This window comes from Bos grunniens, chromosome 3 (assembly GCF_055505025.1).
Source record: "Bos grunniens cultivar Pamir isolate PY7600 chromosome 3, Bosgru_T2T1.0, whole genome shotgun sequence".
Taxonomy (NCBI): domain Eukaryota; kingdom Metazoa; phylum Chordata; class Mammalia; order Artiodactyla; family Bovidae; genus Bos; species Bos grunniens.
This window is the reverse complement of record NC_141167.1, coordinates 46748383-46776278: the sequence shown is the minus strand read 5'-3', so window position 1 is coordinate 46776278 and position 27896 is coordinate 46748383.

Below are 27896 nucleotides of genomic sequence, written 5' to 3'. Positions count from 1 at the left end.
GAACTATTAATATGATTTGATACCATTTAGGAATGACTTCTTGTGCAAATAGCAGAATCCCCAACTCACAGCTGCTTAAGTAAGTTGGGGGTTTATATAGCTCGCCAACAAGAACTCTGGGGATAGCAGTTCAGGACTCATGACAGCTCAGTGGTGTCATTAAAAACTCTGGTTGTTTCTCTTTTCACGCCACCACCATTACTGAGCAGGCTGTGGTCCTCACGTTTGTCAACTTGGGTTATAGATCCTGGACACCCCATCACCTTGGGCCTGCATTCTAGGCATGAAGAAAGTGGTAAGGCAGGGTCAGAATGGGCAAAGCAGTCATATATTCACCAAACCCTAACAGTGGTGGCATCTGTAACTGGGTTATTTTTATCTCTAGTTTTATTGTGTGATCTGACTTTTTCCAAAGATTGTGTATTGAATTGTGTCAGAAATAGACGAGGCACCTATTTCCATTTTGCAGAAAGATTAATCAAAGAAACCATAAATCTCTTTCAAAATCAGTAAGCCTCAAAAAAAAAAAAAAAAACACACAAAATCCATAAGCCTCCATTGCTCTGTGATTTTTAGTATCATCCTACATTTTATTTTTAGCACAGACCACTTTCTAGATTTCTTCTCATGGAAAATGAGCTGTGAAAAAAACTTACTTTTATGTTCCAAACCCCTGGGAACAAAAAAATTATGGGTTGTCTTTTAAATAATGCTGAATCTCTAAGAACATTATTTAATGCATTTAGGTAAGCTGTGTATTTTCAAGCATCTAATTACAATTGCTGAGGATCATTCCCAGCATGATCGTCACAGAAAGAGAAAATGGGGTGGTGGAGGGGAGCGGGGGGGTGGTGCTGTGGTAGCGGGGAGAAGGGGGGTGGTGCTCAGAAGAGAAAAATCACCCAACAAAGAACTTTTCAATACTTACCACTATTTCCAGATTTTGTTTAAATATTCTGTTCTACTCTAGGATATTTTCATATTTTTGGCCTTACAGACTAATATAAGTTTTAAGAATTCAATACAGTTATAGAGTCCCAAAAAGGTTGCAGGATTTTGGATAAAAAGAAATGTCTGTGCTTGAGTTAGAAATAAATCTTCACTCTCCCCTAAGCTTGAAAACAGTTCTTATGAAAAAAAATTTTTTAATTGTCCTTATGATTATGATATATGATACACTGAAGATTTTAAAGATTTTAGCAAAGTTAATTATTTCATAATGTGTAGACTAGACATACTAACATTGGTGGTAGAAAAGCATTTAAAATGCAAAAGAAGAAAATGATATTTAATTTAGGGTGACAGATTTTTTTTCATTCATGATTTTCAAAGAACTCAGGAAAGCAATTTTGCACATGCCATTTTCTAAATGGTTTATACACAATCCTTTAACAACCATCCTGAACATCCTTTCAATTCCTAAGAATGATGAAGGGAACAGGCAACTAACCAGGCTACTCTCCAGCTCCTAGTCTGCAGTTCAATGTCATTCCTTGTAAATAGAAAGAGATTGAAAACTGCCATTTCATTTTCCCTTCATTCTTTTATCTGCCTGTGTGATTGTGTCAGATACATGAAAAAGTGTAATTTGCTACATCAACCAAAGCCAGTTCTGTTATCCCTCTAATAATAGTCTGAATCCTAGCCCTCCATTCAAGATGTCTGTGATTTTTAACAAAGTATTTAGCATCTTTCACCCTCAGTTTCCTCACCGTAAAATAGGTGGTATTGTGAAGATTAAGAAAGATTTCATTCCATTAGTACTCTGTGCATAATAACCATTCAACATATTTTAGCTGCAATATATTATATAATGGGCTTCCTAGGTGGTGCTAGTGGTAAAGAACCCACCTGCCAATGCAGGAGACATAAGAGATGCAGGTTCAGTCCCTGGGTAGAGAAGATTCCCTGGACAAGGAAATGGCAACCCAGTCCAGGATTCTTGCCTGGAGAATCCCATAAACAGAGGAGCCTGGCAGGCTACAGTCCATGGGGTCAGAAAGAGTCAGATACACCTGAAGTGACTTAGCACACATATTGTGTCCTATGTTATATACTTAAAGTCCTATCCATTTTTCAAGACTCCTACATTCTTGCTCAACTTTCACAATGAAATTATCAGCCCTGTAAGGTAGTCTAAGCAATCTGCCCTTGCCGTAAGACAGCGGTCCCCAACCTTTTTGGCACCAGGGACCAGTTTCAGGGGAGACAGATTTTCCACGGATGTGAGGGAGGTGGTTTGGGGATGATTCTTACAAAGAGTGTGCAGTCTCATCCCTTGAATGCACAGTTCACAGTAGGGTCTGAGCTCCTATGAGAAGCTAATGCTCCTGCTGATCTAACAGGAGGCAGAACCCGGGCTGTAATGCGAGCAATGGGGAGCGGCTGTCAATACAGATTAAGCTTCAGTTGCTCACCACTGCTGTCTTCCTGCTGTGCAGCTTGGTTGCTAAAGCCCATGGACTGGTATCCAGTCCATGACCCAGGAGTTAGGGAGCCCTGCTATAAGACATTATATATATTATTTGATAATTCAGTTATATCCTGTTTTACAAACCATTCTCTAGCTTTTCCATGTTCTTCCAAGAGGAACCTTGCTTCTAGAGGCTCTAATGTCTTGCCCTAACCCTGATCAAAGTAGAATAAGTAAAAGCTGCAATCCAGCAGCCCATGTGGTCTGGCATCCTTCTGGGCTCTATACCTTGTATAAATGGATAAACTCTATCCATCCAACTTGCTTCTTCACTAAGCAGGTTTCCTTCTGGTTTAGGCCCAGTTTTTTTGCATGTAAACCAGGTGTCCAGATCCCAATATCTTTACCTGAACCCAGGCTTCCTGGTTTGCATCTCTCATGATCTCTGGCCAGTCTTGTCCATCAAAAGGGATGAAGTTATTCCTGCTTCCCAACCTCACCCCTCAGTCACAGGTACAGATTATGTCAAAAATGTACTGATCCCTTAAGATCAAAATATATATCCAGCCATGCCTATTCAAGCTTTCCTTGGTTTCTAAATTCTCTTTGTCATGTTCCATCCTCCAGATTGGGCCTCCCTTGATATAGGTGCCCCGCAATTTCATCACCACAACCTTTGAAGTGAAGTGAAAGTTGCTGTGTCTGAATTTTTAGACCCATAGACTGAAGTACTACCTATTTAACTTGCCCACGTGCACACACGAGACTAAGCCTCCAGCCTAACAAAAGATTGTGACCAGAAGAATTGAGATTATACAGACCCTTAAGGAGAAGTAACATAGTTTATACTTTATCATAATGAGAGGCCTTTGAGGGTTTTAGAAAAGGAAGTAATGTGATAACATTTGCCTTTTAGGAAGATTGCTCTGAGTGCAGTGTGAGGACATCTGGATAATATCTCTTTATTATAAACATCAAATCAGTTATGAAAGGAAGGAAAAACTTTAACAGCAGGAAGGCCCAAAGAGACTAAAAAAGAAAGATCTGATATTGGAAAGCAATGTGCAGGTGAAGAGAAGGGGAAGAAGTGGAAGGAAGTTATAGAGGTAGAATCAACAGAATTTGATGATTATTTTGAATATGTTGTGGTGTAAGAAAAATGAGAAAAGTTAAATAAGTTGCTTAAGGGCAAATATCACATGTGTGTTTCTTGCCTCATCAACTTAATTGTATTTTTTTTTTCTGATGGCAGGAACTATTCCAAATATTTTAATGCACATTTTGATGTCCAATATGTGTTCAATTAACCAATAAAGACTCAATAAATCTGTCACATTATCTGTCACAAGACTTGTCTACAAGGAATTCTCTTATCAAAATCTAGACTCTAAATTGTGATTTTAGTCTTTTTTCCAAGCCTGCGTATAAAGAAACACTGACAAAAATTGAAACGGATGCCTGGAAACTAGGCTACCAATTCACTCATAGTTTGGAAGGTAAGATGCTGACCTGATCCTTTCCTATGTTATTAATAATCATTAGAGTTCATTTGGATAGGTACTAGTTAAAGCTTACCTAATTTAAACCAAACTTAAATTATCTAATTTAAGACATCACAGTTCTCAAACTTTTGTGGGGATCCAAATCTCTTGGAAGGTTTTTTTTTTTTTAATATGATTGAAAGACTCAGCCGACTTCCCTGGTAGTCTGGCGGTAAAAATCTGCCTTGTAATGCATGGGGCATGATCCCCAATGGGGCAACTGAGATTCCACATACTTTGGAGCAACTACTTAGTCCACTGTTCCAGAGCCCACATGCTGGAAGCCCATGCTCCACAACTACAGAGTCCATGCTCTGCATAGAAAGATCCCAGGTGCTGCAACTAAGACCCACTGCAACCAAATAAATAAATAAATAATTTTTTAAAAGAGAAATATGATTGATTTTTTAAAAAATGATTGCTAGGCTCAGAGTTTTTGATTCAGTTAGTTAGAATGGAATCCAAAAAAAAAATCAAAATCCCTTTGAGAAACACTGCAGTAAACCAATGTTTCCAAATTTTTTATTATAAAAATCACCTACAGTACTTACTAACAATAAAAATTCCCAGGCCCTCTCTGATCACCTCCAATTCAGACAGTTCAGGAAAGGTGAGCAGGGATCTATATTTTTTTAAGTGCTTCATCTGATTCTTATGGTCAGTCAAGTTGGGGAAGTGCTTCCTGAGAGCATCCTATGAGACAGGTACTATTATTATTATTCGCTTTTTTACAGAGGGAAAAATAGGATTAGCAAAATTTAAATAAATGGCAAAGCTCTTAAGCATTTCTCCACAAGACTTAAACCATCGTTTATGCTGAAATATAAAATGTTTCTTATATGAAGGTACTGTGAGCATCTTGGTGACAGGGACTTTAATCGTATTTATCTTAGTATTGCTAAAACCTGACAAGAAGATCACTGAATAGATGGTTAGAACCAAACCCTGTAAAATAATTCTATGCCTAATAAAATGTAAAAAATAAAGTACCTAACAACAAACAGACAAAATATCAGTTCAATGGAATGAAGGAAGACAGAATCAAAAGACCATGTAAATGAATTGGCTAGTGGGACAGAGAAAGACAAATATCATGATATCACTTCTATGTGGAGTCGAAAATATGACACAAATGAACTTATTTATAAAACAGAAATAGACTCACAGACATAGAAAACAAACTTGTGGTTACCAAAGAGGGAAGACCATAGAAGAAGGATAAATTAAGAGTTTAGGATTAGCAGATACAAACTATATAAAATAGATAAAGTCCTACTGTATAGCACAAGGAACTATATTCAATATCCTGTAATGAACCATAATGAAAAAGAATACATACCTACTGTACACTAGAAATATATATATATATATATATATATATATACACTGTACTTAGAAGAAATGGAGTAGCCATCATAGTCAACAAGACAGTCTGAAATGCAGTACTTGGATGCAACCTCAAAAATTACAGAATGATCTCTGCTCGTTTCCAAGGCATTCACTATCACGGTAATCGAAGTCTATGCCCCAACCAGTAATGCTGAAGAAGCAGAAGTTGAATAGTTCTATGAAGACCTATAAGACCTTCTAGAACTAACACCCAAAAGAGATGTCCTTTTCATTATAGGGGACTGGAATGCAAAAGTAGGGAGGCAAGAAACATCTGTAGTAACAGGCACCTGATGCGAAGAGCTGACTCATTTGAAAAGACCCTGATGTTGGGAAAGATTGAATAAATCTGTATTCAGGTCAAGGAGCAACAGTTAGAACTGGACATGGAACAACAGACCAGTTCAAAATGGGGAAAGGAGTACGTCAAGCCTACATATTGTCACCCTGCTTATTTAACTTATATGCAGGGTACGTCATGAGAAACGCTGTGCTGGATGAAGCACAAGCTGGAATCAAGATTGCCAGGAGAAATATCAATAACCTCAGATATGCAGATGACACCACCCTTATGACACCCTTATGAACTAAAGAGGCTCTTGATGAAAGTGAAAGAAGAGAGTGAAAAAGTTGGCTTAAAGCTCAGCATTTAGAAAACTAAGATCATGGCATCTGGTCCCATCACTTCATGGCAAATAGATGGAGAAACAGTGGAAACAGTGTCAGACTTTATTTTGGGGGGCTCCAAAATCACTGCAGATGGTGACTGCAGCCATGAAATTAAAAGATGCATACTCCTTGGAAGGAAAGTTATGACCAACCTAGATAGCATGTTGATAAGCAGAGACATTACTTTGCCAACAAAGGTCCATCTAGTCTAAGCTATAGTTTTGCCAGTAGTCATGTATGGATGTGAGAGTTGGACTACAAACAAAGCTAAGCACCAAAAAATTGATGCTTTTGAACTATGGTGTTGGAGAAGACTCTTGAGAGTCCCTTGGACTGCAAAGAGATCCAACCAGTCCATACTAAAGGAAATCAGTCCTGCATATTCATTGGAAAGACTGATGTTGAAGCTGAAACTCAATACTTTGGCCACCTGATGTGAAGAGCTGACTCATCTGAAAAGACCCTGATGCTGGGAAAGATTGAAGGTGGGAGGAGAAGGGGATGACAGAGGATGAGATGGTTAGATGGCATCACCGACTCAATGGACATGAGTATGAGTAAACTCTGGGAGTTGGTGATGGAAAGGGAGGCAAGACTGAGCCACTAAACTGACCTGAACTGCACACTAGAAACTAACACAGTGTAAATCAACTATACTTCAATTTGAGAAGTTGAAAAAAAAAAAATAAATGAATTGACTAGAAGATTAAATCAAATTTCTCAACCCTATAACACCTGGTGGCAGAAACAATAATAATAGATATTTACTTTGATGCTAGAAACACATGTTATTACGTATTCTATGGACTTCCCTGGTGGTGCTAGTGGTAAAAAAACAAACAAACAAACAAACAAACAAACCTGCCTGCCAATGCAGGAGACATAAGAAATGTGGGTTCAATCCCTGGGTCCAGAAGATCCCCTGGAGGAGAGAATGGCAACCCATTCCAGGATTCTTGCCTGGAGAAGAACTTCCCTTTTCTCTGGGAAGTTCCCTGGCAGTTGTGTAGTTAAGACTCTACACTTCCAATGCAGGGGGTACAGATTTGACTCCTGGTTGAAGAATTAAGATTCCACATGCCACACGATGCAGCCAAAATTTTTTTTAAATATCATTTTCTTTGAAATGTTCCACAATTACATTGAATGATTTTTTAAATATATGGTATTTAAAATTATTTGATTGTAAACATATGTAAATAATAATGGCTAACATTTACAAGTGCTCTGTATCTTTTAACACATTTGATCTTCACAACAAAATTTTGAGGTAGATACTATTATTTTCAGGCTTCCCAGCTGGCAATAGTGGTAAAGAACCTGCCTGCCAATGCAGGAGAGGTAAGAGATGTGAGCTCTATCTGTGGGTTGGGAAGATCTCCTGAAAGAGGAAATGGCAACCCATTCCAGTATTTTTGCCCGGAAAATCCCATGGATAGAGGAACATGGAGGGCTATAATCCATGGGGTCACAAAGAATCAGCAACAACACAACAACCACTATTTTCATCATTTACAGATAAGGAATTCAGGCCCAGAGTTTGCTTAGCCAGAAGGCCAAGAAGCCAGGCAATAAATTCCCGTGTCTTAACACCACTGTTAGGCCATCTCCTGTATTTTGAATGAAAAAGAGACATCCTCATTTCACTTACTTATTTGAATGACCGAAGCAGATTCTAGATGGAATTGCGACAATAGGGAATAAATAATGATTTGAAGAATGATCTTCCAAAGGACGAGGTGCTTAGTTAGGGCCATGCCTCAAAAGACGAAAGAAGGAAAAGGATGTCATTGCACTTTTAGGGAAGAGAAAAATGGCTGCCCATTACTTTTCAAAAAGCAGTTCTACAGGAGCAAACGACTTCTGCCAAACCATTTTGAAAATTTTCTTAGTACAAAGCTTACTGCACCTTGAAGATCTACTCCAAGGATATCATTACAGGTAGTTTGATGGATTCTAATTCGTGGTGTTCAGTCCCACATTCACCCTTTTGGTTACAAAATTGCAATTTCAGCCAACATCACTGCCTCTCAGAATTGGAGTGAAAATTTAAATGATTCAGGTGAATCTGAGAAACAAATCTCCAAACCCATTTGCTTCTCTTGCCAGTGAAAGCAGACCTTCCTCCCATCTCCCCTCTCCTGCCTGAAGATCTTTAAATGACCCACTTAGAGGATGCCAGTTCTCAGTTTCTGATTTCCTGACTGAAAAAGCAGAATATAGGTAGAGTAACACTTTAATAATAATAACAGTAGTAATAATAAATTTTGTTAGTTTTATGATTCTGATACACAACACATTTATAATCAATATTTGTTGGATGAAGTGTTTAAAAAGCCTTAAGGATTTCCCTCGTGGTCCAGTGGTTAAGAATCCACCTTGCAATGCTGGACGACACAGGTTTGATCCCTGACCAAGGAACCAAGATCCCATATGCCAAGGGGCAACTAAACCCACATGCCACAGAGAAGACCCAGTACAGTCAAAGAAATTTTTTTAACTTTTAAAAGAGTTTTAAAAAGCCTTAGATGAGCCCACAGTATCAAACTCCAGATTCCAGTGGTGTATATCATAGCAAGAATCTAGCAGGCCCCAATGTTATCTCCCAAATCTTGTTTTTCTAAGTCAAATCTGGTTAAAGAGAAGATAATTAAGCTAAATATATAAATATTGAATGTCCTTCTTTCTGAACAAAAAAATTCTCCACCTCCTATTAATAAACATAAGAATGAAGGACAGGTGTTTATAACACAGAAAAGCTCTTAAGTAAAATTTATTAATTCTTCCCCCAAAAGTTTTTTATTTTTTCAAATTTTAAATTTTTGTCTGAGCAATACTTACATATAATTCAAAAATAAAATGGAATAAAAAGACCCATAAAGAAAAGCAATTATCTCTGCCTTGCCTCTTCCCCTTATCTATCTTACTCTAAGAGGAAACACTTGTTAAGTTCATGCCCTATTTATTTTGGCAGTTCACATCAAATCTCAAAATATTATCTGCAGGCTGCCATTTCTTAATTAACTATTTTCAATTTACTTATGTGCAACTATAATGCACAAGTATTTAGTTCTCTTCTCCCACCCTCCAGCTATTCTCCATCTTTTTCTCCCAACAGTTATATAAAGTTTCACTAAAATCATTAACATCTGTTTACGCTTTTAGGAATTTCTGAAGCCAAGAATTTTACAGCGATTATATTTCCTTTCCTGTACTGATTTCCTGAGTTTCTCATTGCTTTTCTTTCCTTCATAAAATTTACTTTTAATAATAATTCTCCTGTCGTAAAATTCAATAGAACAGATCCTCTACGAAACCTCTATTTTTCCGAAGACCTCGCTCTCAGAATCTTCTATTTTCCTGCTGTAAGCCAGGCTGTTTCTCAGACTTATTTCATGATTATCATCCTAAGGATTGTCTCAGACTGCATATCCTGCATCCCAACCTTCCTCCCATTAATTTAGTTCTTCATTTTATTGGAGTATATTGAATCACAAGCTGGAATCAAGTTTTCTGAGAGAAATATCAGTAACCTCAGATGAGCAGATGATACCACCCTAATGGCAGAAAGTGAAGAAGAATTAAAGAGCCTCTTGATGAAGGTGAAAGAAGAGAGTGAAAAAGCTGGCTTGAAACTCAACATTCAGAAAACTAAGATCATGGCATCTGGTCCCATCACTTCATGGCAAATAGATGGGGAAACAGTGACAGACTTTATTTTGGGGGGCTCCAAAATCACTGCAGATGGTGACTACAGCCATGAAAATAAAAGATGATTGCTCCTTGAAAGAGAAGCTATGACAAACCTAGACAGCGTATTAAAAAGCAGAGACATCACTTTGCTGACAAAGGTCCATCTAGTCAAAGCTATCGTTTTTTCAGTAGTCATGTAAGGATGTGAGAGTTGGGCCATAAAGAAGGCTGAATGCCAAAGAATTGATGCTTTCAAATTGTGGTGCTAGAGAAGACTCTGAAAAGTCCCATAGTCTGCAAGGAGATCAAACTAGTCAATCTTAAAGGAAATCAACTCTGAATATTCATTGGAAGGATCAATGTTGAAGCTGAAACTCCAATACTTTGGCCACCTGATGCAAAGAATCAACTCATTGGGAAAGACCCTAATCTGGGAAAGACTGAGGGCAAGAGGAGAAGGGGGCGGACAGAGGATGAGATGGTTGGACGGCATCACTGACTCAATGGACATGAGTTTGAGCAAACTACAGGAGATAGTGAGGGACAGGGAAGCCTTGTGTGCTGCACTCCATGGGGTTACAGAGAGTTGGACATGACCGAGTGACTGAATAAGAATAATTGTCATCAAATTTCATAAAGAAATAAATCTTACAGGGAAGATACATTTTTGCATACCTAAAAATACATTTAATCCATTCCTCTGCTTGAATTACAGGATTACTGAGCATAGACACTTAGTTGAAAGTCATATTTTTTTCAAATCTCTGAAGATGATATCACTGCTATATCCCCAGCACCTCTTAGAACAATTTCTGGCACCTATTTGGCTTCAGTAGAGATTGGTTGAATGCACAAATGGATGAATGTAATACTTTTTCAAAACTTTTAAATTGCCTTCTGTTTCCTGCCATGTTTCTGTCTTTACTTTTCTTTTTCATTGCTGAAGCTGCCCCCCCACACACCCAAATATATAGCAATCCTCTTTTGCATATTCACATGTAAGGAAAAGGCTCTAAAAGGCTGATTAAAAGTTCATGTTGCTGGTGTTGTTTTTTAGTCTCTCAGTCATGTCCAACTCTTTTGTGACTCTACCGATTGTAGCCTGCCAGGGTCCTCTGTCCATGGGATTTCTCAGGCAAGAATAATGGAATGGATAGCCATTTGCTTCTCCAGGGGATCTTCCCGACCCAAGGATCAAATCCACATCCCCTGCTTTGCAGGCGGGATCTTTACCACTGAACCACCTGGGAAGCCCACTATCCACATGAATGGTTCTCAATATGTGGTTCTAGGCATTATCTGGGAACATTTTAAAAAGGCAAGTTCCCTGGCTTCAACTCATACCTAGTGAAACAGAAATTCAAAAGATGAGATGAAGAAACCGTGTTTTAATAAACCCTCCAAGTGATCCTAAAACGTTAAGAATCACATAGATAGGGCCAAGGCTGGCAAGCCACTCTTAGGGGCTACCTGGAAGGGAGTGAAGACTTCGCTGGTGGCTGAGACGGTAAAGCGTCTTGCTTACAATGCGGGACACCTGGGTTCGATCCCTGGGTCGGGAAGATCCTCTGGAGAAAGAAATGGCAACCCACTCCAGTATTCTTGCCTGGAAAATCCCACGGACAGAGAAGTGTGGTGGGCTACAGTCCATGGGATTGCAAAGAGTCGGACACGACTGAGCGACTTCACTTCACTTCGGAAGGGAGTGAGCATTTACACAGGGAGATCATTTCAGTGCAACTGTTTAATTTCTTCAGGGAATAAAATTTTAGGTCCCCTACACATAGGATAGATACCTAACGGTGTACTCCTGGATGGTTAAGAGTGGGACACAATGACCCAAGCATCTCATATGACAAGATGAACAAAGTGATTTTTTAGATCAGTAGAACTGCTATAACTTCTGAACAGGAAGCCCTGGTTCCAACTCCCGAAAAGATCTGGCTGCTTGGACTACTAATTAAGTTTTCTGTATCTCCTTTCTTAGACATGTATCCTTTTCAAAAACTCATCACCTGAGGCTGCCTGAGTGTGTCTCTGCCCTTACTATCTACAAGAATCTGACAAATGCAGTTTGAAATTACAAGTACTTTGTCATGATATGCACTGAGTTACTTGCAACTGAAAAAAACCAAGCAAGTGTATCGCAAAAGCTTGGGGAAAAAATAATAATTTCTGCTCTTCACTGTAGAAAGTACATTTTCCTGTATTTTCCTCAAAGACCACTAGGTGGCACTTTCGGCTCTGTTTATAATCATTATTGACTCTTTTCTTTTGGGACAAACCTTTAATGGAGTTCCTTTTGGCATCTCCTCAAGATTTTGCCAGGCTTCCCAGCTGGCTCAGTGGTAAAAAATCTGCCCACCAATGCAGGAGACTGGGAAGCCCTCTATAGTGCACAATGGGGTTCTGGTTACATTCATTTGGAAAGCAATACAGGTTCTTAATTATTTAATCAGAATCCTTTAATGTTCATTTTTTTTCTTAAGAAGTCAGCAATCCAACTAATTTATGAAGTGTATTACAAAGTACCACTGCTGCTGCTGCTGCTAAGTCGCTTCAGTCGTGTCTGACTCTTTGCGACCCCATAGACGGCAGCCCACCAGGCTCCCCAGTCCCTGGGATTCTCCAGGCAAGAACACTGGAGTGAGTTGCCACTTCCTTCTCCAATGCATGAAAGTGAAAAGTGAAAGGGAGGTCGCTTAGTTGTGTTGGCAGCCTACCAGGCTCTGCTGTCGATGGGATTTTCCGGCAAGAGTACTGGAGTGGGGTGCCATACTAGTTAAGGGATCTCGCTGCTGGTCCAGTGGCTAGGACTCTGAGCCCCCAGTTCAGGGCCCCAGGTTCAATCCCTGGTCAGGGAACTAGATCCCACATGCAACAACTAAGATCTGGTGCAGCCAAATAAATAAATAAATATTAAAAAGGGGAGAAAAATGCAACACTGGTTAATGTAGGGTGGGACTGGACAAGAAAAGACAAGTTTCTTGGAATGGTGGAAATGGCCAGAAACAGACTTGGATTTGCCTAAGTGACTCGTTATTTGGTTGCTTCTTGTCCATCAAAATATCATGGGGTCTCTTAAAATATACAAGCTTGGTCACTTGGGGTTTTTCCTTGAAACCCTCACCTTATGTCACTAATTCATATTTTACTTGAATAATATATGTTTTCATGATGAAGCAGGGCAAAACACTCATACAGTTGCTACAGTTTTCCAAAAATTCAACAATATTGAAATCAGGCATACAAAGTATCACACAGTGGCAGCTTCACAAGATAAATATTACTGTGCTTCCTTTGAATTTCAGCAGATTATCTATAATTGGGTTTGGGATTTTAGCTATTTTTATGGAAATGTATAGAGACATTCCAAACAGAGATCTCAATAGAAAAAAGGAATTTTACAATGAATTTTTAAAAAACATCTCAGAGAATGAACTGTGAGCAAAACTGACCTAAAGATAAAATATTATTAATAACCCCATCTCTGTCTTGTCAGATGAAAGATGCTGAGCCTGTCTAAAGAGATACTAAAGGAAGATGAGACAGTAACCAGTCTTCTTGCTCGGCCAGAAAAACCCTGCTTTCTGTGTTTAAAAATGTGTGAAAGTGACCCAGAAAAGATTCTCTCACTGGAACATAGCCCAGTTTTCTGCCTTACTTAAGCCAGCTTCCAGGCGGCCTGACAGCAAGACTAGACAAGAACCAGAACTGAGTTGGGAAGAAAAGAGAATGAAGAATGTGAGTGATCAGGACTTTACTTCTGTTTATATGAAGCTTCCCTTCATCAAATTCTTCTCACTGGTTTGTCTAGTATGAACCCAAAAAAAGTAAAACTGTATAAGACAAACTCCTTATATGGTTTCAATTGTATCTTCACTAAAAGGCATAACAGGCAGATTTACATGTCATTTTATTTCATTTCCCTGCCTTGTGTTGTTTGGAAGGGATGCAATGGACTGCATAATCCCCATTCTGGGATGGATCTTGGTCTCCTGAATGATAGCAAACCTGGCGTCTCTTAGTTGTAAAAGTCAGAAAGCTCGTAAGCCATGGGTTCAGGTTCTGGGGCTGACTTGACCCTGTGTGTTCGTGCTCAGTCATGTCCAACTCTTTGTGACCCCATGGACTGTAGCCACCAGGCTTCTCTGTCCATGGGATTCTCCAGGCAAGAATACAGGAGTGGGTAGCCATTCCCTTCTCCAGGGGATCTTCCCGACCCAGGGATCAAACCCGAGTCTCCTGCACCTCCTGCATTGGCAGGTGGATTCTTTACCACTGAGCCATGACATTGACGAGTTTGAGCCTTGGGCAAGTCATTCTATGAGTTTTGATCTCTCCTAAAATAGTAATAATGGGGCAAAATATTCCATAGAACTACTGAGTGAGTCAGAAAAGGTAATGATAGTAACAGTCAAACTTTGTGGTCTTGGAATAAATATCCAAAGAGCAATTTTTCATGGAGAGTTGGAATCATAGGCTGCACCGACTGCTTCAATCAAAACGACTCTGACGACACCTCTTTTCAGAGAATAGGGGGAAAAAAAAGGAGAAAAGAAAAACACGTAACTGGATTCAGTTGTAAGTCTGTGCCCAAGAAAAAGTAGGCATATTCTGACAACAAAGGTCATAAAGATCCAGTGTGTTGTTAGGGAGAAATAAGATAAACTGAAGATCTTGGCTTTCTATTCAAATTGTATGCCATCAGGTATGCATTCCTGAAACCAGGCTTGTGAATTTTCTTAAAACTACCATAAGTCTCACCCTCTGGTCACATTCATCACTCAGAGTGGGGAAAAATTAATCTTTTGCTTTGGATAATGTGTCAAAAATAGAACATCTATACCTATTCCTTCAAACTGCAGTGCACTAATACATGTAATAATGTTGAGAGGCATTTAAAATGTTTTGTTATTTCATAACATTTTATTTGGTAATCATAATTATATTTTATTTTGGAAATGTATGTATGCAGATTTTCTCAAGTATACCCATTTGGACAATGACAGGAAACATTCCTGCAAGGGCCTCTGTTTTAGAACTAAGCCAATGAAGCAGACAGGAGTAAATTTATTTTCTCCTTCAATACCATCTCACATCCTAATGTAAATAATTAAGTCTGACACTTCAACAGCCAATACAATCAGTTCAGACAATGTGTGTTATTGGTGTGAAAATTCGAGAACGGAAAGGTTAAGCTCTGAAAACTCAGTTTACTTAACTCTTGCAATGAGCAGAAATAATTCAGTTACTCCCAGCATCATCTGTCTAAGGATCAGTTCAGAGTAGAGCTAAGGACCTCTGGGGCTTGACTCATTTCTCTTCTCAGTATGACCTGAGGATACCTCTTTTCCACCATAAGAGATTGCAGTGCTGGCCACATGATCTATACTAACAATAACTCCCCTCATTTTCAAGTGTCCCAAATCTGTACCTGCATTCAAAGAGCAATTTTAAAATAACAATTATCCCTTTGTAGAAGGCTGTCCTCAAGCACTAGTTCAATTTACTACTGACAGACTTTAAGGAAAATTGAAATGTCATAAGAAACCTCTTTTTTAACATTAATTTTCATTATTGATGAAAAGTGAGGCATAAAGTGTTCAATATTCATTAAAAACCAGCTTGAGTCACATAGAACAGTGCATCACATATTCAGTAAAAATATATTCTTTAATAGACTGTGTTAGATGCAATGGTCCCAGTTACTTGCTACAATTCTGATAGTTATTTGACATTTCAGTATATAGAATCTCTACAGTGATCTAGCGTTATAGAAGTATGTGTGGTCTTTGTCTCTGGTTCTTGGCACACAGCCCTGAAACCTTTGGAACATTCTGATGAGAGTAATAGGTGCGGCTCTTGTTCTAATGAAGTAACTCTTGCCCTAAATAGCTTCAGAAGGAAGGTTGGTGGCCAAGAAGATGAAGCTTTGATTAGAAGCTGAGAACTTCTAGCTGTATCTCCCAACTTTCTGGAAAAGGGGAAGGGCTAAAAATTGAGTTAATTATCAATCACCAATGTAATGAAATCTTCATTAAAAACCCATGAACAACAGGGTTCAGAGAGCATCCAGATTGGGGAACGCAGAGAGGTGCTGAGAGATGGCAGAGAGAATGGCTTCAGAGACGGCAGCCATTCACCCCCTGTACCTTGCCCTGTGCATCTCTTCTATTGACTATTCTGTGTTGCCTCATTTTATAATAAACTCATGATAGTAAGTGCCTTCCTGAGTTCTATGAGAAGTTCTTGAAAATTATCCACTCTGAGGAGAAGACCATGGGAATACTACTCAACAATGAAAAAAAAAAAAAAAGAATGAGCTACATATAGATAGATACACATGACAATCTAGAAAGTCCTCAAGGGCATTGTGCTGTAAAAAAACTGGATTTCAGAAGGTTGTATTCTGTATGATAATATTTGTACACATTCTCGAAATGACAAAACTACAGCAATGGAGAACAGATGAGCAGCTTCTCAGGGGCAGGCAAATCCAAAGAAGTGGCATGATTGAGTTCTTCTGCAGTGATGGAACTGTATATTTTAACTGTGGCTCCATGAATCTATACATAGGATTAAATTGCATAGGGGATTCCATAACAGCTCAGTTGGTAAAGAATCAACCTGCAATGCAAGGGACCCCGGTTCAATTCCTGGGTCAGGAAGATCCACTGGAAAAGGGATAGGTTACCCACTCCAGTATTCTTGGTCTTCCCTTCTGGCTCAGCTGGTTAAGAATCCACCTGCAATGCAGGAGACCTGGGCTCCATCTCTGGGTTGGGAAAATCCCCTGGAGAAGGGAAAAGCTACCCACTCCAGTATTCTGACCTGGAGAATTCCATGGACTGTAAAGTCCATGGGGTTGCAAAGAGTTGGACATGACTGAGCGACTTGCTGTTTCACGTTCACTTCATACACACAAAGGGCTTCCCTGGTAGCTCAGCGGTAAAGAATCTGCCTGCAACCCAGGAGTCTCAGGAGAAGCAGTTTTGATCCCTGGGTTGGGAAGATCTCTTGGAAGAGGGCATGGCAACCCACTCCAGTATTCTTGCCTGGAGAACATGGACAGAGGAGCCTGGCGGGCTACAGTCCATAGGCTCGCAAAGAGTCAGACACGACTGAAACGACTTAGCATGAGTGCATATACTCACACGTGTACACAAAGGAATGCAGGTTAAAAATTGGGGATAGCCTAATGAAGTCTGTACTCTGGTAACAGTAATGTGCCAGTGTCCTGGCTTTGCTATTGTACCATAGAAATATAAAGTGACGTCACTGGGGAAAACTAAGGAGAGGGTACATGAGACTCTGTACCATTTTATAACTTCTTGTGTGTGCTTAGTCGCTCAGTTGTATCTGACTCTTTGTATGAATCTACAATTGTGTCAAAATACAAAGTCCAAAAATGTTTTTAAAATAGTTAAAATAACATTCATATCAACAGGGATTTAAATTTTTATCTTTAGTTTCTTTTTAACATTCTCTTTCAATTTTATTTATTTTTAAGAAAATAGAGTATTTTCCCCATGCTGCCCCAAGATAATATATGTTGTTACCTTTCCAGGAACTATCTCTGATTTCACTTCATTCTGACATGAAAGTAGGAGTCAGCATTTCATTGACTCCTCCATTCAAAAAAAAAAAAGGTCCATTTCACAAGGCATTGGTGAACAATACAAATTTTACTAAAATGTTCATATGTGAAACATTGCATGATACACCCACATATATACGTTCACATGTTGTCTCAAATCAGTGTTCTCTGCTGTCCTTACTTGTTCACAGCCTCTTTTGTACCAGCGTCTCTTACCACTCTTACACCCATGACTGTGGCTTAGGCTTGGGTCAATATAAGTCAATACATACAAATAGTCTTTTTTTTTTTTTTTTTTCGCAAGAAGTCCAATCACCCGAAATTTGTGATTTTCTTAAAGCTTAAAAGTTTGTGATTTTTATTTAAAAGTAAATCCTGGAAGGATAATTTTACATGGTACATAAATAATTTTTAGCCAATTCACTAGTTCTTCTCACATTTTTCTGCCTTCCAAAAGCCAAGATTCCCAACACAGACCCTCGTCTGTACCTCGCAATGACCTGAGAACTCTTAATATAATCCAGTCGTCTCTCTTACCCAAGCTCTAGTTACTTCTCTTTGGGGACAGCTCTGCCATGTTATGTGCTACCTCAGCCACTACTGGATTTAAGGAAACCATATTTTCTCTGTCTCGTCTCACACATAGAGCAGTTCTAATTTGCTGATTTGTCAACTTAATTTGACAGAAAATATCAAAGTCATAATCATCACATTTTATTATTTCTCTTGCCAAATGTGTATATTCCAAAAGCTAAAAATATATTATTCTGTATGTTATGTTACTACCTTAACTTTAAAAAAATGAGTGAAAAGAAATAATAATTTGGAGAAAATAGCAACTGTATTTACTGTAAAATGTAGGCTGTGTTAGACACATTGATTCATTCGTCCAAAATCTCCTCTTCCTTGAGAAATGTTCTCTCATCCACATGGTTACTATGGGAACAGTCATTTTCAGAGCTGCTCCCTGTTATATTGTGAAAGCTGATTGTTAGCCCCTTGTCCAAATCCACATTAGTGATACCCCACTGGGACCTTGATGGCACCCAACTCCAGTACTCTTGCCTGGAAAATCCCATGGATGGAGAAGCCTGGTAGGCTGCAGTCCATGGGGTTGCTAAGAGTCAGGCACGACTGAGCGACTTCACTTTCACTTTTCACTTTCATGCATTGGAGAAGGAAATGGCAACCCACTCCAGTGTTCTTGCCTGGAGAATCCCAGGGATGGTGGAGGCTGGTGGGCTGCCGTCTATGGGGTCGCACAGAGTCGGACACGACTGAAGTGACTTAGCAGTAGCATTGGGACCTTGAAAATGGCCGTGATGAAAGTATTTACAACTCAGAGATGGCAATCACCACAAATTGGTCCCTCTGTCCACCCAGGTTCCCACTTTCACACCCCTCAGCCCACCTCCCTCACTCCTGCCTTACTCCAAATCAGCACGCCACTGCATTTAGTACACTGTGGTTCCGGTTTTGGCTACGGTTTATACAGGGGGGGACACCTGACTCCAGTTGAATCGATCACTTCTTTGCCCATAACTTGTGAAACTGGAATTGAGAATAAAAGCCAGTATCTTTTCAGTGGCTGAAATAGTATAAGTAAATCTTAGGAGAGAAAGGAGAGATGCTTATTGCTGTTTAGATCAGAAAACCAAAGACAAAAGGCCTACAAAAATAGAAAGAATTATGAATTATGCTGTACAGAGGTGAGCAGAAATGAGAAACAGTGAGATGATTTAAGAATATTTAAATTCTCCTTCTACTTATTCCTTGAAAACATTTGTATTTCTATCCATGGGTTCCATTCAACACTTCATTTCCTTTATAACAAATTATTCTTTGTGTTAATTTAATTTTGATAAGATTTCTGATCTTTGCAATCCAGGATAGTCCTAATTAACATGTGGACCCTCAGTTATTTGCTGATATAATCAGAAAAGCCTCTCGAAGCCTCTCATTTAGTAGTAGCCAATATATAACCAAAATTAGAAGCGTCAACCTGACACTAACCTTATTTAAAATTAAAAGAAATCAAAATGAAGTGAAGTGTGATAAGAAGCATTGCAAAGATAGAAACTAATCCTTCCAATATAAATATGGTATGAAATCCTGTGTGGGGATTCCCTGGCACTACATGGTTAGGATCACACACTTCCACTGCTGCAGGTTAAATTTAATCCCTGGTAGTGGAACTAACTACTTTGCCACTTGATGCAAAAAAATGACTCATTGGAAAAGACCCTGATTCTGGAAAAGATTGAAGGTGAGAGGAGAAGGGGACGACAGAGGATGAGATGGTGACAGAGGATGTGTCAGTGATTCTCATGCACACGTGCTTCTATTTTTGGGCAATTTATTTTGTTCCATTGATCTATTTGACACAATGGACATAATGGACATGAGTTTGAGCAGGCTCCGGGAGTTGGTGATGGCCAGGGAAGCCTGGCGTGCTGCAGTCCATGGGGTCGCAAAGAGTCGGACACGACTGAGCCACTGAACTTACTGAGAGAAACTAAGATTCTCTAAGTTGTGCAGTGCTGCCAAAAAAAGAAAAATGGTACTGTGCCATTAATTACCATCTCTGAAAGTTAAAGAAAAGAAAGTTATAAGGTATTTATATTTCAGTAATTCCACAAGAATATAATAACCAAAGAGAAGCTTTGGAAATTATTCAAGTGAGGCAAAGCTACTTGCTCTGTTTATTATTACTGTGTTAATAGTTTTACCTATGTTTATTGATACTTAATGATAAGTTGAAAAACCTGCATAACTCTTTTAGCAGCAAGTTTTTAATTTCCCAGAAATTTTACATCAATTTTATTTTGTGGTTACCCAAAAGCTTGTAAGATACATTTGTTAAAGTTAACTTCATTTGATTCATAATAAATGTTTATTATAGAAAATCAAATTCTCTTAATTTATAAATAAACTCAGTCCTGTTAATTAACTCACCGTTTCATACCCATTCTGTGAATTTCCTTGAAAATAAGAAATGTATGACTTCATAGTCCACACTTTCTCCCTGTCACCAACTTAAAATTTAAAAGCACCACTAGGAAGTACTAATCCAAATAAAACTGGGAGCTTTGGTCTTCTACTTTCACGATTCTTAATTTCATCATTTGTAGTTTAAAAAATTAGGTCTATCAGTCTTTCACAAGGCATGGTGTTTAAGATCCCAGATTTTAGAGTCAGGGAGACTGGTTTCAAATCCTAAATTCATACTGACTGGATGTGTGGCTTTAAGAAAGTTACTCCACCTCTACATATCTCCGTTTTCATGTCTATATAATGAGAATAGACATATCGATAGTACTTATTTCTAGGGTAATTGTGAAAATTAAATGAGTTAACATGTGCTAAGCTTTCAAAACAATCCCTGACACATCATAAGCCATATGAGAATTTGCTATTAGCTACTTATCCATCTTTAGACACTTTTGCATAAATATATTGCTGAAACTATGTTCACCTAAAATATTAATGAATATTTCTACTTGGTGAAGTATTCAGTGTTCTTTTTTCCTTCTTTGTAACTTTTTATAATACCTTATTTTTATAGTATGTGTATGCTGTTTATATAAATACAATAAAGCTTTATTTTATATATAAGTAATGTAAATAAATTCATCTGGAAACACACAGACACATTATGGCCAGGAATGTTTCTATTTTTAAGAAAAAAGTGATAGGGGAATGATTTTTCTGGACATAAAATAAGCTATAAATTTGTACTACAAAAAGAAAATTAAACTTGTGTAAATATAGATAAATAGATCAATGAAACAAAATAAATTGCCCAAAAATAGAAGCATGTGTGCATGAGAAATCAGTATGTGATAACATTGACCTATCATATCAACTGGGAAAGAATAGCTATTCAACAAATGCTGTTAGACATCTTGAGGAAAAAATTGCCAGATTTCCATCTTACTTCAAACATAAACATAAAATTTTAAATTTATTACATTGGCATTTTACAAGCAAAAATATAAAAGTCCTAAAGAAGGAGATCATATTAGTTTCCTATTGCTCCTGTAACAAATTTCCAAAACCTTACTGAATATGATACAAATTTATTCTTTAAAAGTTCTGGAGGTCAGAGTCTGAAGTGGGTCTCACTGGGCTAAAAATTAAGGGCCAAAGTCCCTTCTAAAGCTTCTATGAAGGAATTCATTTTCTTGATTTTTCCTCCCTATAGAGGCTTCTGCACTCTTTGGCTCATGGCCTCCTTCCATGTTCAAAATCAGCAATGATCAGTCAAACATTATCACTCTGACACTCCCCCTCTCTGCTTCCCCCTTTCATTTATAAGAATCCTTGCAATTAACACCTTGAAATCCAGGATAATCTCCCTATTTTAAAGTCAGCAGTTTAGCAATCTTAGTTCCAGCTACAATTAAAGTTCTCATTTGTCATGTAACCTAACATATTCACAGGTTCTGGGAATTAGTAGATGGACATATTTGGGGGACTATTTACCAGCCTACCACAAAGATAAAGAGGAGTATTTTGGTGGTCTTACAAACATTTTTTAGAAGTAAAAATTTTCTAAACAAACAGAAACTCAAGTTAACATAAAAATTCCAATAGGTATGACTTCATAAAAATTTGGAAACTTCAATGAGCAAAATGCCAGTTTGAAAAACAAATGAAATACTGTGATTAAATATTTTTTACTACATGGAAGAGAGAAAGAATTTATATACAAATATTTTTAAATTTATTTAAATTCTCTGATAGATTCTGCTTGCTAGTATTTTGTTGAGGATTTTTGCATATACATTCTTCAGTGATATTCATCTGTAATTTTCTTTTTTGTGGTATCTATGTCTGGTTTTTGTATCAGGGTAATGGTCACCTCATAGAATGAGGTTGGGAGTATTCCTTCATCTGTAGTTTCTTGGAAGATTTTGAGAAGCATAGGTATTAGCTCTTCTCTAAATATCTGATAGAATTTGCCTGTGAAGTCATCTGGTCCTGGACTTTTGTTGTTGGAAGATTTTTATTCACAATTTCAGTTTCAGTACTTGTGACTGGTCTATTTATATTTTCTATTGCTTCCTGGTTCAGTCTTTAAAGGTTGTAGCTTTCTAAGATTTTGTTCATTTCTCTAGGTTCCTCCATTTTATGGGCGTGTATTTGCTTGTAGTAGTCTCTTATGGGGCTTCCCTCATGGCTCAGATGATAAAGAATCCACCTGCAATGCAGGAAACTTGGGCTCAATTTGGGTCAGAAAGATCCCCTGAAGAAGGGAATAACTACCCTTTTCAGTAGTCTTGCCTGGAGAATTCCATGGACAGAGGAGCCTGGAGAGCTACAGTTCATGGGTCACAGAGTCAGATACAACTGAGCAACTAACACTTTCACTTTAATTTTTCAGTAGTCTCTTATGTTGCTTTGTATTTCTGTAGTGTCAGTTATAGCTTCTATATAATTTCTAATTTTATTGATTTGAGTCATCTGTCTTTTCTTGATGAGTCTGGCTAAAGGTTCATCAATTTTGTTTATCTTCTCAAAGAACTAGCTTTTGGTTTCACTGATATCTGTTATTGCTTTCTTCATCTTTGGTGGTGGTTTAGTCACTAAGTTGTGTCCAGCTGTTTGTAATCCTATGGACTGTAGCCCACCAGGCTCCTCTGACCATGGGATTCTCCAGGCAAGAATACTGAAGTGGGTTGTCATTCCCTTCTCCAGGGGATCTTCCCATCCCAGGGTTTGAACCTGCGTCTCCTGCATTGCAGGTGGATTCTTTACCATCTAAGCCACCAGGCATAGAAAAATATGCCTGACAGAAAAACTTGACAGAAAAATATAAAATTCTAGATAAGAGAAGATAAAGTTATAAATATCTAATTTTCCCACAATAATCTTCAAAGTCAAAGCAATTTCTGTTAAAACCACAGGAAGATATTTTTAGAGAATTTGATAAACTTACTCTAAAGTCGATATGGTAAAGAAAATGCATATAATAATAAAAAGAATGGCTAAAATTTTTGAGTGCTTAATATCTTCCATTCACAGAATTATAATCTTCATTGTAACACTATTAGCAGCATCACAAATGAGGAAATTGAGACTTAAAGAGGCTAAATGACTTGTCTGATATCACAAAATGAACAATAGGCAAAGCATTAGCACTGATCCCAGCTGATCTGACCCAGAGTCTCTGCTTTTAGCCACTAAACTCTCAGGCTTCAAAAGACACATGTCAATAAATTCTTAAAAACAAGAACAATAATAAGGGACTTGGAATTACCATTTGATAGTTGAAGTAATTAAAGAATGTTGTCTATGAACTAAATATAGACACTTAACCCAACTACCTATGTGGACTGGGCTAATAGGCCATTCTCCCTGAGCTCTTACGCTATGATTCAGATCAACAGCATCATGAAGCAAGGGCAGGCTCCAATCTATGATCTATGTCTAAATGAGGATGTGTCAATTTAGTGCCAAAGATTGGACTACTGGGAGCTATAAAGTTAATAACCTCCACAGATCATATTTCAGCATCTCAGCCGACTTAATTAACGTCCTCTGGTGCCAGCTTCCTTGTACAATGTTTGTGCATGTTTGGAGCATCAATCACTCTAGAGAGCTCTGGATACTTGATCTTTACTTTTAAATTCTAGGATTTAGTACCAGGATATCAGGTGACTATAGAGTGGTTGGGATGAAAATTATTTAGACAGAAGCTAAATCCTCCTGCAATGTCTTTGCCAAAATGCACATATTAATTTATTGCCATCAGTTGATAATGGTTAGAACCATACTTGATTGCTGGTTGGCAAAATTGCCTAGGAAATGGGCTCAAAATTCCCAGACAATTTGACGTCTACGGTTTAGGTCCAAGAACTAGCTTGAAATCATATGTACAGAACTAAAAATGACCTCATTTTCATCATGAAAATAGTTAATTAGGAATTAAAGTCCTGAAGGTGTATCATTTTTATTTCACTATATTTTAAAGCAAATAAGCATATAAAACAAATAATTTTCAAAGCAGAAATGGCAGATTTCCTGCAGAGGCCAGAACTGGGCCCTTGGATGCAATTCCTTGGTATATGCCAGTTCTATCAGTGAGCAATCAGTGGTCCACGGAGTCCAGTTCTACCTATGAGAGAAGTGAATGCAGTTTTTCTATTATTCTTATCTTGTTTCTATAATTTTCTCACATTCCCCACCCTTTCTAGAGATTTTTTCTTTTCTTAGATACCTGGATTTTGATTCTTGCTATTGCCACTCAAGAAATCAATAGGTAAACTAATTCACATTAAGATATACAATACTAAAATATTTTATATTCTCTTCTCTCATACCCTTAATTTCGATTTTAGCATTGATGGCACTTCAATACTTTACATGCTACATCTTTCCCTGTGTCTGTGTTTTCAAAGTCTCATTTTTTTATGATCACTCTCTTCAATTCCTGGTATAGGGGAATAGAAGCAGCATCTCATACAATTCTTTGTTCCTGCTCCACACTAAATTCAGGGTTGAATTTAGCCTGTTTTCTTGATTTTTATTAAGGCATTTCTTATGTAGCACAGTTTACCAAAAGTTCAGGGAAATGCACAAGGTTTATGTTAATATTAATGCAACATGAATATACTAAAATTGAATATTAGGCTTACTTGTTTTGAAAAACAGTTCTTCAGATTTTTTTCTACCAACCAGAGCTGCAACATTCAGTGTTTCCACTCAGTAGGTTTGCTTTCCCCTCTGTTACTCCCGGGGTTCCCAGGTGGCGCTAGTGGCAAAGAGTCCACCTGTTAATGCAGTTGACATAAGAGATGCGGGTTCAATCCCTGGATCAGGAAGATCTCCTGGAGGAGGGCACGGCAACCCACTGTAGTGTTCTTGCCTGGAGAATCTTGCCTATACAGAGGAGCCTGGCGAGCTACAGTCCATAGGGTCAAACAGAGTTGGACACAACTGAAGCGACTTAACAAGCACACATGCAAACATGCTCTTACTCCTGCTTGATTGCCATGGGCAATTCCTCAGTCTTGGGCAACCAAGGTTCTTTCTCTAGCCTCTGCACTAACTGAGGCCTCCCTTCTCATAACGCAAGGTTCATCCACTCATAGGACATTATCTCTCCTCCATCCATATCTGTAGGGAAAAGGGACAAATGTGGAGATTATTTCCCCACTGATCTGAAGCATGTCATCACTTTACTAGAGTCAGCTTCAGCTCCAAGTTATTTTTTTCTTCTGTAACTGTGTTCATCCTTTAAGACTTAGCACAAGTTTATCTTTCTTGTATAAATTTCCCTGACTCTCAACCTCTAACCTCCCTGTGCCTCCACCCCTACTCCTATCAAAGTAATTTGTCTTTTCTCACAATGTATAGCTTCCCTGTAGCTCAAACAGTAAAGAATATGCCTGCACTGCAGGAGACCTGGGTTCGATCCCTCAGTCAGGAAAAATCCTCTAGAGAAGGGAATGACCACTCCGATATTTTTGCCTGGAGAATCCCATGGACAGAGGAGCCTGGCGGGCTATAGTCCATGGAGTCTCAAAGAGTCGGATACAACTGAGCAACTAACACTACTCCTACTCCTCCTCCTCCTCTCACAATGTATTAAAAATAAATATTTCATAAATTTTTTTCCCTAAGATGCAATGTATTCCTCAAGAAAGGGATCATGTCTTTTTTGTTGTCTTAATCCCCCATTTACTAACGTGTTCTTAATGAACGTTTTCTGAACTTTCTGAATCTCAGAAGTATTTGCATGTTGAGAGGGCAATATTTAATCTCTTTTAAACCACAACTCATAATTATTCATTAAATTTAGTTCAAATGTTATCTCTTCTATTAAACTTTGAGTTTTCACAGTACTTTATTCACATTTTAATTGTAACAATATAATCTTTTCCCATAAGATTCCAGGTGTCTTTTTGCTAAACACTGGATTCCTTTGGGGAAGGAATGATGTCTAATTTATGACAATGTCTCAAGCTCCCCAACTTTTATGGTGTCTGGGTCATGAAAGGCATTCAGTAGATTAAAGAAAAAAAAAAGATTACTATAAGGATAGAAATTATCTGGGTTTTCTTGGTCCTCAGATGGTAAAGAATCTTCCTGCAATTCAGGGAGACCTGGGTTCCATCCCTGGATCTGGAAGATCCCCTGGAGAAGGGAATGTCTCCATTCCAGTATTCTTGCCTGGAGAATCCCACGGACAGACAGCCTGGTGGGCTACAGTCCATGGGGTCGCAAAGAGTCAGACATGGCTGAGCAACTAACACTTTCACTTCACTTTAGATATTATTTCTCCACCGATATGAAGAAGTCTTCCATCTGCTGGAGTCAGCTTCAATTTAAGGGAAGGGAAGGAAGAGTGAAGGAAGGAGTTAAGAGGGTCCTTTCAGATAGCTTTTGATCTAAAAGGTGTTTTCAGAAAGACAGGCTTTCCAGTGCTTTTCAAATGAAATCATACTGCTAACTACTAATAACGTCTGTAAATGACATCAGTCCAGCAAGTTTATTATAAAGTTAACTCAGTAGAAAAAATATCTTCTCTGATATCTTATGTATCTAACGTGTATCTAACAGAAAATCTACCCAAAAAATCAGCAGCTATAACAACACATTGATATATCATGAAGTCTTCACAGCTATCTACCAACTTTTTATTATTGAATAAATATTTTTGTATCCCGCTTGAAGATATATTCTACTATAATGATAGCTATTGGCTAGACCATTGAGTTAAGTGCATAATAAAAAGCAGTGTATTGCCATGTACAAACTGATACAAGTGAAAGCTAGAAAGGTAATGTAGCACTAAGATGGCACCAAAGCAATGTCTCAGATTTCCTGGAACATATGAGAACCTCATTTCTTAAACATGTAAGCAAATCCAGTCAGAACCATTATCCATAGTTTGGCGAGCTTTTTCTCTAAATAGTAAAATACTGAATATTTTAGGCTTTGTAGGCAACAGGCCATGTGGAATCTGTCACAGTTACTCAGCTCCACCATTATATTACGAAAGTAGCGATAGACAATAATAAATAACTGTGCATGACTATGTTCCAATAAAACCCAGATATCATGTAACTTGTAAAAATGTTAGTATGGGTATCTAAAAGCATAAAGACTCATTTTTAAAAACATAGCCATATTTTGTTAGTTGGTGGATCAGGGATTATTGTATGCAGATTCATGCCATAACCTGTTCTGTTCAAACAACATAATTTTGAAAATCATAAGTGCATAGTCCCATAAATAAGAATTAAATGCAAGTGAATCATATCAAGTGTGCCTTTAAACATTTCTGTGTTTAAAATTGTGCTGTGAATACAGTTCAGAATCACAAGCCCTGATTTAACCTCTGCTAATATGACTTTCTGCCTGAGTGCTTGCTGCTGTGATTCAAGACAATACATGTCATGAGGTAAGAGCAGGCTCTAAACTTTGGTCTATGTTCCAAACAAAAATCTGTTGAGTCTCCTTAAAACAACAACTTACTTGAAGCTCAGTAGTCAGGGACCTGATGTCTTACCCAAAATCAGTCTGGCCAATCACTGCTCAAAAACAAATAAAGAGGCAAGGTTGATGGAAAGGAAAGTTTGCT